The 13,327-nt window shown below is 44.7% G+C and overlaps 1 protein-coding gene and 1 non-coding gene across 3 annotated transcripts in view; one reads left to right on the plus strand and one right to left on the minus strand.

The window, feature by feature from the left end:
* Positions 1-13,327, minus strand: part of LOC126457738 (MOXD1 homolog 1-like) — a 175,655-nt gene that overhangs the window by 72,167 nt on the left and 90,161 nt on the right. The window lies entirely within an intron of this gene.
* Positions 9,702-9,774, plus strand: Trnat-agu (transfer RNA threonine (anticodon AGU)). The gene has a single exon. It is a non-coding gene; the product is annotated as a tRNA-Thr (tRNA).

Here is a 13,327-nt window from a genome sequence, read left to right on the forward strand (position 1 = left end):
CCTTTTTGGTGTTTGGGTACATGCGATCGTGCAATGTGGTTCGTGCAACAGTATCGTATACAAGGTATCTTGCCTTCTTTTAAAATATATGTCATGTATAGCTGTTAAAAATACTGATATTCTATAGACCATTTACTACTAATTTTATAATATTTTTCGTAGAACAAATTAGGAAAATTTTGGATGATTACGCAGACCACTGACAATACAAACTACAGCGGGTTCAATGATTTAGTAGAAATTAATGTCGTTGAAGAAGATGATAGCATAATTGAAAATGATGATGTCGAGGACAAGTCTGAAGCAGAGTCCGATGGTAATAGTGAAGATGACGGAGCCTAGCCGGCAGCGGTGGCCGAACGGTTCTAGGCGCTGCAGTCCGGAACCGCGCGACTGCTACGGTCGCAGGTTCGAATCCTGCCTCGGGCATGGATATGTGTGATGTCCTTAGGTTAGTTAGGTTTAAGTAGTTCTAAGTTCTAGGGGACTGATGACCTCAGCTGTTAAGTCCCATAGTGCTCAGAGCCATTTGAACCATTTTTGACGGAGCCTAGTCTACCACAAAAGATTACATGAATGTAAGTAACTAGTTTGCGACAGTTCATTTCCAAATTTGAAAATATGTACCAAAATGCATGAAGATAGTTCTGATGTACGAGAAGGAAAGCTTAAAAGCATGGGTTCAGTTTATTGTAATTTCTAGCAAAGGTACTATATTAAATTGATTACAGGTGTATAAGCTCATAGATGATAAAAATGTTAAAATTTTGAACATGGCTGCGTGGTCAGCGACAGTTTGCAAAGTAGAATTAAAGCAAAAGCAGCCCTCTGTCACAAAAAAGTAGTCTTTTGACCTAGGTTTCGGCAGTGCTATGAGTGCCTTGATCAGAAGTACAGCACTCAGTGTTCACCTGCCCGCAACTGCTTACGCGGCCGCCTCAGTCTGATGCTGCATTAGCTCGACACGTGTGAGCAGCCCATAGGTGCTTGCCTTCTATGTATTCTATTTCAAAAATTTTGTGAGTAAAGTTTTATGGCTTGATCTTTATTTTTATACGTGACGTGTAAGTACTGTTTCTTTTTTGTAGTCCTAGTCAGTACTTACACTTCAAAAAATCCTACAATTTCGTAATTATGTTATACGCCAGTTTGAGTGTTGTACTTCTTTTGAAGGCACTCATAGCAGTGCCGAAACTAAGCTCAAAAGACTTCTTTTTTGCTATTGTGGGCTGCTATTGCTTAAATTTTTTTGATAAAATTGTATTTATATAACGCTCTAGATTAATGAAGATAAAAATAAAATTAAAAAAAACATTAATTTAATACTTCCTTATACAAGCCATCAACGACCCCACAGTGTCATTCATGTCTGAAAGTCTCAGAATGTTTTATTAGTGTTAATATCATTTTCTAACGCAGTAAATTAGCCGATGCTGATTAAAAACCTACATCTTTCTTTGCATTATAGTATGCATTGGAGGCTGCCGATGTTTCTGAGAACTTGTAGCCCACGCAGGATCTACACACGCTTGCACGCTGTGTCCCTCTTCCGTACGGGCCCCGAGAGTACAAGGCGCGTGCCTTGAGGCCTGGCAGCGTCTTTTAAGACTGGCTCCGTCTTATAAGGCGTTCCGGTGACAATGCGCGCGGCATCTTCGGCACAAAGCAGCAGCTGCCGTGGCAAGCAGCTGCGCGGCACGCGACCCTCCCCTCCCCTCCACTGCCTTGTTCCCCTGGCGCCAGGTGTGCGCCCGCGCTTCGCGCGTTTCTTGAAGGTTAAAGGAACGGGCAGCCGACAGAACATCTTCACGGGATATCTGCGTTTCAACAGGGAGTGCACAGATACACTACTGGCCATTAAAATTGCTACACCAAGAAGAAGTGCAGATGATAAACGGGTATTCATTGGACAAATATATTATACTAGAACTGACATGTGATTACAGTTTCACGCAATTAGGGTGCATACATCCTGAGAAAACAGTACCCAGAACCACCTCTCGCCGTAATAACGGCCTTGATGCGCCCGGGCATTGAGTCAAACAGAGCTTGGATGGCGTGTACAGGTACAGGTGCCCATGTAGCTTCAACACAATACCACAGTTCATCAAGAGTAGTGACTGGCGTACTGTGACGAGCCAGTTGCTCGGCCACCATTGACCAGACGTTTTCAGTTGGTGAGAGATTTGGAAAATGTGCTGGCCAGGACAGCAGTCGAACATTTTTTGTAACCATAAAGGCCTGTGTAGGACCGGCACATGCGGTCGTGCATTATCCTGCTGAAATGTAGGGTTTCGCAGGGATCGAATGAAGCGTAGAGCCACGGGTCGTAACACATCTGAAATGTAACGTCCACTGTTCAAAGTGACTTCAATGCGAACAAGAGGTGAGCGAGACGTGTAACCAATGGCACCCCACACCATCACGACGGGTGATACGCCAGTATGGCGATGACGAATACACCTTCCAATGTGCGTTCACCGCGATGTCGCCAAACACGGATGCGACCATCATGATGCTGTAAACAGAACCTGGATTCATCCGAAAAAATGACGTTTCGCCATTCGTGCACCCAGGTTCGTCGTTGAGTCCGAAAAAATGACGTTTCGCCATTCGTGCACCCAGGTTCGTCGTTGAGTACATCATCGCAGGCGCTCCTGTCTGTGATACAGTGTAAGGGTAAACGCAGCCATGGTCTCCGAGCTGATAATCCACGCTGCTGCAAACGTCGTCTAACTGTTCGTGCAGACAGTAGTTGTCTCGCAAACGTCCCCATCTGTTGACTCAGGGATCGAGACGTGGCTGCACGATCCGTTACAGCCATGCGGATAAGATGCCTGTCATCTCGACTGCTAGTGATACGAGGTCGTTGGGATCCAGCACGGCGTTCCATATTACCCTCCTGCACCCATCGATTCCATATTCTGCTAACAGTCATTGGATCATGATCAACGCGAGCAGCAATGTCGCGATACGATAAACAGCAATCGGGATAGGCTACAATCCGACCTTTATCAAAGTCGGAAACGTGATGGTACGTATTTCTCCTCCTTACACGAGGCATCACAACAACGTTTCACCAGGCAACGCCGGTCAACTGCTGTTTGTGTATGAGAAATCGGTTGGAAACTTTCCTCGTTTCAGCACGTTGTAGGTGTCGCCACCGGCGCCAACCTTGTGTGAATGCTCTGAAAAGCTAATCATTTGCATATCACAGCATCTTCTTCCTGTCGGTTAAATTTCGCGTCTGTAGCACGTCATCTTCGAGGTGTAGCAATTTTAATGGCCAGTAGTGTATATTCCTGCGAGAATAGTGGCGGGATGTATGGCTTGCACCTACGAGAATAGTGGCGGGATGTAAGGCTTGCATTGTGCAATTATGCATAATACACCAACGTTACGCGCTAGTTACGATACTGTGCAAGAGATAGTGATAAAATTCTAATCGTCATCTCGAAAACTTTAGTTACATGATTATTTTTTATTATTTTCAGGTGTATGTCTCCTGGTATATATTAATCACCATGACAGAGTAACGTAACGCGTCACTAGAGGACTAAAACAATATAGCCCAGCTCATTCATAATGTGGAAAAGTTCAATGCTGAACGTACCCTCATATGGCGAGAGGTGGGATCAAATGATGCACCCAGGAACATCTTCGAACATGATCGTTTTAGTTGTTCCAGCTGTTGTGGTGTGGGAAATCAATGTCAGATGGGCGTACTGACCTCCAAAGCTTTGAACATGGTACCCTCACCGGTCACCGTTATTGTGACGATGTACTCCTTCCCCATAGGCGTCTTTTCAGGGGTGCATTCGGTCCTGACTTCATTTTTATGGATGACAACGCGCGGCCGCACCGAATAGTGCAGATGAAGGAGCTCATGCAACGAGAGGATATTCTGTGAATGGACTGGCCTGTCCGTCTCCATGACTTAAACGGGCACGACAAAATTCTGTGCGCCGATGCCACGCCTGCATGACGCTGGGTGACGGCGCCATTTTGAACACATATTCTAATGTACCGGTAGCAGTTTTTGAAACTTCTGCAGGTAAATGGAATTAATTATTACTACTATATTGTATACTTAGGATTTTCGGTCTCTCTGATCACTTTACCACCGCCGTTACCAGGCCATCAGCAGAGAAAAATATCTGAGGGCACTGAGGACAATTCAGTGGAAATTACGTACGTTAAGGTTCGCAAGTTGGAGCCCTTAGTCTGTGCGAGTAGATTCTCACTTATACCTTCGGACTCAATCGTTCCTGTACTCCGTCATGCCTGAAAGTTTGTTAATATCATCATGTAATCACCCTGTATATTAAGGGAGTCATGTCATCGTAATACACACACAAAAAAATGCCGCACCACGAAGCAATTATCCGAATGGGACGAAATCGGTAGATGTGCATTACATGTACAGACAAACAAATGACAACAATCGCAGAAAAAGTGAACGGTTATCCAAGAGAAAGAGTTCCAAAAAACTAAGCAAGTCAATAACGTGTTGGTCCACCTCTGGCCCTTATGCAGGAAGTTATTCAGCTTGTCATAAATTGACGGATTTGTTGGATGGCCTCCTGAGGGATGTTGTGCCAAATTCTGTCCAATTGGCGGGTTAGATTGCCAAAACCTCTAGCTGTTTCGAGGGCCCTGCCCACAATACTCCGAACGTTCTCAATTGCGGATAGATCCGGGGACCTTGCTGGTCACAGTAGGGCCTTCGCTGGCCATCGGAACTCGCGAGACTCATCTCTGAAGGCAGTTCTACTCCAGGCGGAAGACTTGCTTGGAGACGACACAACAGTTGTGGGATAATAACCTGACCTTCGCCCACCATATGGCCCAAAAACCAGGAGTCATGGTTTGGGGTACCAATTCTTTTCACGGCATGATCCTTTTGGTTGTCATCCAGGGCACCCTTACAGCGCAGCGGTACGTCGTCGATGTTCTACGCCTCGTTTTGTTGTCCTTCATGGCAAGCCATCTTGGGCTTATATTTCAGCAAGATATTACCCGGCCGCACAGGGCGACAATTTCTACTACTTGTCTTCGTGCTTTCCAAAAATTCTAGTGTACAATACCTTAATTGTGAACAGTTGTAGGATGCTACAATAGCTTTTAAACTGGCTATACTTCTTTCGTTTCATATTATGATTTGAGGTAGAGTACAGATGAAAGAAACACAGGGTTATATTAATCGCATGACTTTGAGCTCTGCTTCTGATAATCGCCTGCAGCAGCTTGTTAGTTAATCAGTTAGTTGCAAGTTCCATGGATCGTTTTTCACGATAAATCGTAATGTTTCGGAACGACTCATTTTAAAGTCACATCCCAAATTAATTTGTAAACATGGTTACATGCTGCAGTGTATTTTTTCTTTTAATACAGATGTAAGTAATTCCTGCCCAACACCTTTACACGATATTTTATTTTCTTTTATTTCATGGCCTATATTGGACCGCTTTAGTCAATATTATGAACTCTACGCTCCATCTAATGCCGCTCTTACCATTCCATAACTTTTCAATTATTCTCCTGCTAATTCTATTTTCTATTGTCTTCATCAAATGTCCTAGGAAAGAGATCTGTTTTGTATTTTTTATTTATACATATTCTAACTATCTTGCTTTCTGTTTTGAATGATCTGTCTATTGCTACAGTGTTGCTTGTTCCAAATATAGTTTCGCTGGCATACGTTATTTGCGGCTGCGTGACTATTTTGTAGTGTTTCTGCCTTGTGACTATTGAGAGGCATTTTTTGTTATATGTGTTCTTGGTAACATGATGTATTTTAATCAATTTGTTTAGTCTACTCTGCTGTGATGGTTTCTCATTCAGGTTGAGTGTTATTACTTCTCCAAAGTATTTAAACTTTTCAACAATTTTTATGTCGTGTTCTCCAATTCTTATTTTGTTTGTCAGTGGCTGTTCTGTTAGCATTATTTCTGTTTTTTTTCCAGAAGATATTTGAAGGCCAGTACTCTGAGGTATTTCCTGTAATGATCGTATTGTTGCTTGGTTTCTTTAATGTTGTTGAGGAGAAGAGCGAGGTCATCCGCAAACCCTAAACGGTTCAACTTTATATCATCTTTTTGTTTTCCAATTTTACTGTTCTTTGGATTGTACTTATACCTTTCCCCCATTATGTCATCAAGGGCGCAATTAAAAAGATGTGGTAACAGGCCATCTCCCTGCCTTAAACCAGTTTTGACCAGGAATGATTCAGAAAGTTTCCCTCTGAACTTAATTTTAGAATTTGTATTTGTTAAGATAATCTCCATCAGTTTAATTAATTTTGGTTATAGTTCGAAATGTCTCAAAATTGTTAACAGGAAGGTCTATTGACAGAATTACATGCTCTCTTAAAATACATGAATGAAGTTGAGAGAAGCCTGTTTCGTTTGCGGTAGTAAGCTACGATTAATTTCAGAATAATTATTTGTTCGGCTCAGCTTCTCGAAGGTTTGAAGCCTCCTTGGTATTCCCCCAGTTCTTTATCCAGCTATTCTTGACCCTTGCTTTCCAGAACCCCCCCAGCAAGGCGTATCAAACCAACGAGAAGCCGAATAGCTGCTTGCGTTAAGGGCCAAATGTGGAGGAACGTGTTATTGACTTGCTTAATTTGTGAAGCTCCTTCTCGTGAATAAATCTTCCAACTTTTCTGAAATTGTAATCGTTTGTTTGTTTGTCTGTTCATGTTCATCCCAGCTACCGATTTCCGCGCTATCCGGATAAATTCTCCGTGGTGTGTCGTTTTTTTAGAGTGTAGGAAGAATGTGCTCCCCAGTAACAATCACTCCAACAAATCCATTTCACCAGCGAAGCCAAAGAGCGCGGGACACTCTCGGCGAGTATCTTTAACAGCGCAGGGCCGCCAACGAGAGCAGAAGCCGGACAACGAAGCGGGTAGACACGCCGGAAGCAGGCCGCCGGGCTGGGGCGCGCGCGGTTTCCGGTGCGACTCGGGTTCAACGTCTGCCGCCTCTGTGCGTTCTCACCACCCAAACACAGGCTGCCCTGTCGTTTCAGCTCCCAGCCGCACATTAAACCGTGTTCTCTTGCGGCGAAGTGGGACCCCGCGCATCGTCTCACTCTCGCCACGAAAGTGCGTGATTTCCTTCTTGCTGTCTAACGCCCTTTCAAGTAAACTGCCTGAGAAAAAAAATTGCAATGGAAAGTGGATTATAAAGTCGAAATTCTGCAAAGAACGGGGAAGAAAAAAAAGCACCAGGTGAGTAATTCACAATATCTACAAAATAAAGTGGGGTCGAACATTAAGCAAAACAAGTTCGTATTATTTGGGGTAGTCAAAGTTTTAGTTATGACTTCGAAAAAACAAAATTATGTAACTTTTTTTTGTATGCTGGTAGATGATTGCAGTCCTGGTACTCATTGAAACACCCATGTTATAATACCTCTGCATGCCACTAGAGGAAAGAAAACAAAATCGCCTTAAATGATCATTTATTTATCCAAGCCTCAGGGAAAAAAAATTAGAACTGAATGGCAGGAAGCAACAAGGAGAACAATGCCCCAGCCACTGCAACAACTTCTGTTGTATATAATTGGAAGGAGAAACAGCATTGGTCGTATTTTTTTGTTTTATTATCCGAAAAATCGATATTCGGTCACTTAGTGACCATCCTCAGTGCTGTAATATACAATTAAAATTGGTAGGCACTGGTGTCAACAAGCTTAGAGCGATCACATAAGCTTGTTGATACCAGTGCCTACCAATTTTAATTGTATATTACAGCACTGAGGATGGTCACTAAGTGACCGAAATCGATTTTTCGGATAATAAAACAAAAAAATACGACCAATGCTGTTTCTCCTTCCAATTATATCCATTATCCGGTCGTGGTGCACAGAACACTCCATGGAGTCGCCAATCAATAAAACTTCTGTTGTTGCAGATCGGTTTCTGAGGTCTAAGTCGACGGCTTTCTTTTGGGTGTTCTCACTGATTCTGTTTATTGGGATACTGATGTTTTTAACAGTGGAGCTAGCACATGCCAGCTATTTCAAACGTCATTTTGTAAATAAAACACAGTACACTTTCGACAGAGTTAATTTAGGTAAAAGTGTTGCTATTACAACCCCAGATTGGTATTTGTTAGTGAACTTAACGACTTTCAAAAGTGACAGAATTTGTTCGGGTTGTTTGCAGAGTATATATGTGCATATTTAATAGTAAACGGATTCACTGTAGTAACAAATTTAGTAATAAATTTGGAGACAGAGTCGACACGTCTTTCCCGGAAACTCGCTATCAGTCCCACCTATCTCCAGCACAGTGAGAACACTCATCAGCTCCAGATGTTCCAGATAGCCGGCCGTTGTGGCCGAGCGGTTGTAGGCGCTGCAGTCAGGAACCGCGCTGCTGCTACGGTCGCAGGTTCGAATCCTGCCTCGGACATGGATGTGTGTGATGTCCCTAGGCTAGTTAGGTTTAGGCAGTTCTAAGTCTTGGGAGCTGATGGCCTCACATGGTAAGTCCCATAGTGCTTAGAGCCATTTGGACAATTTTTTTGTCCAGACAGGCAGCGCCGTGTGGCCCTGAGATGATGACTGCCACGGGCTAGTTCCAGCGGGCCCGCCCGCCAGACGTCACACCCGATTCGGAAAGCACACAAAAAAGCGCCAGCGAGCACAGCCGTTCGAGAGCGCATAATGCAACACGTCTCGCTGACCTGTGCCTGCTGGACCATGCCCGCCGCCTCCTCTCACCGGAGGTCGCGACGACCGGAGTCTCGTGCCGGCAAGGCGGCAATAGCCAACTGAGCGTGATGCCGGTTTGAAGATAATGGACGCTATAAACGCGCGCGTAAGCAAGTTATCTAAATAGTGTGGAAGTCGCTCGCACAGAGGGAACGAAGGCAAATTTGCAGGCAAAGGCGTCCCGAAAGTAGACTGACACGCCAGCTTCAGAAATAGGAACAGGCAACAAGTGTAATTTTCGAGACCTAGAAATAACAGACAGAGGTGGCCCGTGATGTGATACCATACACATCAAATCTTCGTGAGCGTACTTTGTAACACTATTACTTTGGTTCCTCGGCTTGTTACAGTACTGTCTAGGTGACACCATCTAGCGGCTTAAATGTCGTAGCTGTTTTAGTGTGGGTAACTGTGGTGAAAAAGTACAATGTAGTGTGCCGGTATGTGTTGTTTCATTGTTGTTGTTGGTGTTTGTGGTACTGCTGCGGCTGCAACCGCTACTTCTGTTGATTACAGTGACGACTGATGAGAGAGAAAGGAGAAACTGAAACCTCGCGCCGACACAACAGAATTAAAGAACTAGGGAAACTGAAAATTTGTACTGGGTCTCCTGCTTACTAATCAGATGCGCTGACCACTACGCCATCCGGACACAGTGGTCACCACAACTGCACGGACTACTCTAGCACGCCTCCCGTCAGACCCAAGATCTCAACATATACCACAAACTACTGATGTAGTGCCCCTAAACATTAGCCTCATTACTCCCGGCATCTCAGCAACTGCCGTAAGAGTTCGAGCTTAGTGTGCATCTGCAATGAGAAGATCACTGGTCTTCAACGCCCTAATTCCCTCTTACGGAAATAGGCGAGTTGCCGCGAGTAACGAGCGGGAACATTACATCAATAGTGCGTGGTGTAAGTCGAAAATTCGGGTTTAACTAGAGTAGTCCGTGCAGTTGTGGTGGCCACTGTGTCCGGATGGCGTAGTGGTCAGCGCATCTGGTTAGTAAGCAGGAGAACTGGGTTCGAAACCCAGTCTGGAACAAGTTTTCAAGTTGCCTCATTGATACAAATTATGCCACTGGCATTAATTCCTTTGTGTCTTGTTTCATAGTGACTGCAGAATGGAAATAGTATCCGTTCTTGTGGACATGTCCGAAAAACAGACATCACATATACACAAAGCGTTCTACCATAGTACTAGCTTTTCCATCCAACGCATGGACTATTATCTTAATGTCAGTACGCTCAGTCCATGTGCGATATCTAGAGTTTTGGCCAATAGTCCACCGTTCAGCGACCAGGAACTGAACCTCTCGCCATATCGTTCTCAATCTAATGTTGGTGACGAAAATTTGTTCCGTCATCACAGTCGCAGCATAGTCCCGACTACAGCGCCGTCGCACAACTGTGGCCACACGATGTCGATAAAGAATCGGGTTTTCGCCTAATGTACGATTCGTAGCTGGACTAACTGTTGGAGGGATGGGGCCTGTCGTAACTTTTATATTTGGGATTGAAAATCCTCGAAGTTAAGATTACAAATAAATTTTTATTTTGATTACTAGTTTCAGGAACACACGAGCCATTTTCAGATCACAAAAAATTCTTGAAGGTAATTGCACTAATCGAGAATGTTACTATGATCTGAAGGTCGCTCGTGCGTACCTGAAACTAGTAATCAAACTAAAAATTTATTTGAGATCTCGACTTCGAGGATTCTCAATCCGTGATATAAAAAAAAATAATAATAATTAATAGCAATCGCGACCAATATTGAACGTCACTCATGGGGCAAGAAACTGCATAAGAGTCCCGAAATTTAAAGATTTCCACGCACTGGCATGGTAATAATTATTTACTTACCCAACAAGTGCAGACATGGTTCTGAACAGTAATGGAACTCACACCAGTACCTTTCGCTGACTTAACAGAAGAAACATGTGGAACATTTCTTGTTTACTCGTAGCTTTCTGGTGGTGACTTCGATAGACAGAATTCTATTCAGAGAATTAAGTGCAAGAACAAGCATATAGGACAACAAGATTCTTACATACCAAGTTTGGAAGGGTAGCCAAAGTTTCAATTCGTCCGCCGTGTCAGCCTCAGCCTACTGGCTTCATCGGATGTGGATACGGAGGGGTGGGGGGTCATCAAACCGCTCTCCAGACCGTTGTCAGTTTTCGTGAACTAGAGCTGCTACTTCTCAGTAAAGTAGCTCCTCAATTGGCATCACTACGCAAGCTGTACCAACGTAGGTGAACAGCACATGGAGACCCAGATGGCCACTCATCCAAGTACGTATCACGCCCGACGGTGCTTAACTTCGCTGATCTGACAGGAACCAGTGTATCCGTCGAGGCACTGGCGTTGACAAACTTTTGATTCTCACTTCGAAAGAACTAAAGTTACACATTAATTTTTGTTTGTTTGTGGGTACATATCTGCAGTCCTGTACGGAATGAAATCCCAGCATCACTGTACATCATCATCACGCCGCTAGAGAATCCGAAATAAAATCCCCATGGATACAGCAGCAATGAACTGCGCCACGGCTCCTCAAACGGCGAGCTACCGTACAGTGGCGCTGGAATTTCGGTCTCTACGAAGACTGCAGACATGTACATGCAAAAGAATTAGAACTTTACGACTACCCCTTCGTAATGAGGGCGTAGAAAGACAATTGTGACGGACAGGTCGCCAAGTGAACGGCGCAGATGACTAACCAAGCAGCAGTTGGTGGGCTTTGTTCCGTCGCTGCCAAGGCCGCCTCCCAGGCTTGCCCGTGGTGACTGGTGAGTGGTGACGGCGCTGGCAAGCTTCCCGCGGCGCGTCACCGCGGCAGTACCTGCGCGCCCTCATGCATTATTCGGCGGCCCGGGCGCGCTCCCCCGTGATCGCCACATCACGGTGCCACTCCGCTCTAGAGTTATACCCAAATTTTATTTACCCATATTTCGAACGATTATGTGGGACACGTCGAGGTAACGCATGTAGTCTAGCTGTCGCTCATTCCTTGACGAGCGCTCGGCTGGATCACGTCGTCTACTTTGATGTTGGGAATGTTTGTTTCTACGTACGACATCGTGAGAGTGTCTACTTTATTTTAATCAATAGGGACAGGTGTCAGGGTTCAAGTCCCTGAAGTCCCTGTCTAGCATTCGATTTTATTTGATCACAATCAATTCCCCCCCCCCCCCCCCCCCCCCTCCGCCACACAACATTAACACGTGTTATGCCAGCTAGGTCCTCAAGGATTAAGTAGTTCTGCAGTTGCTTCTCGCTTGATTTCATAGTAAATCCAAAATACGACCTTGTAAATCGAGAATCATTCTCAGGAGTAAAACCACCTGTAATTTGTCAGACAGCTACTGAGACTTTACAGTCTTACAATATCTGGATGCAACACAGGCCTTATTACCATACTCCTTTGAGTACAACCCAGGACATATTGCCGGCCGCGGTGGTCTCGCGGTTCTAGGCGCTCAGTCCGGAGCCGCGCGACTGCTACGGTCGCAGGTTCGAATCCTGCCTCGGGCATGGGTGTGTGTGATGTCCTTAGGTTGGTTCGGTTTAAGTAGTTCTAAGTTCTAGGGGACTGATGACCACAGCTGTTAAGTCCCACAGTGCTCAGAACCATTTGAACCAGGACATATTTATGAAATTACTTAAAAAATATTTGCAGAAACTTGAACTTTGTTTATAAGGTTGTATTTTCACTACACATGAGTGTTATCGCGATTGCCACGCGGGATTAGCCGAGCGGTCTAAAGGCGCTGCAGTCATGGACTGTGCGGCTTGTCCCGGCGGAGGTTCGAGTCCTCCCTCGGGCATGGGTGTGTGTGTTTGTCCTTAGGATAATTTATGTTAAGTAGTGTGTCAGCATAGGGACTAATGAACTTAGCAGTTAAGTCCCATAAGATTTCACACACATTTGAACATTTTGAACATAACGGACAGAAGCCTACTCAGAAGAGAGAAGAGCAGCTCTCGCCCTCTTGGTTATAGATCATCGTCCACGGCTGACTTAGACAGGAAACGTCGTTTAGTGAAATTTTAGCTGACCAGGCCAGGCCATCCCATGGTACAATGTCTGTTCCGCTGTGGTAATGCTGTGCTCCGAAACAAAAGCGTCCCTGCTCACGTAGATCCTTTCGTACAGGAGCAGTTTTGTGGGCACGAGGATGCAGTGTCACATCTCCCATGGCCATCAGAGTCACCGGGTCTCAATATTATTTAGCCTACGCTGCGGTCGCAAATTCGAATCCTGCCTCGGGCATGGATGTGTGTGATGTCCTTAGGTTAGTTAGGTTTAAGTAGTTCTAAGTTCTAGGGGACTGATGACCTCAGATGTTAAGTCCCATAGTGCTCAAAGCCATTTGAACCAATTTTGTTTTAAATGCCAACGATTTTCCCCGCACCATATTAGCCATAGCAATGTTTTGTGTTTCTGGTGTTTCTATATTTTTGTCCAAGCTCTGTATTTGCTTAACCATCTCAGTTACATTCCAATACCCTATTTCTTTTGTATAGAAAGTAACTGTAATTACTTGATCACGACGTATTTGATGTGTTGCCTCCACTACCGTTGTTTCTGC

This window comes from Schistocerca serialis, chromosome 2, assembly GCF_023864345.2.
Source record: "Schistocerca serialis cubense isolate TAMUIC-IGC-003099 chromosome 2, iqSchSeri2.2, whole genome shotgun sequence".
NCBI lineage: Eukaryota > Metazoa > Arthropoda > Insecta > Orthoptera > Acrididae > Schistocerca > Schistocerca serialis.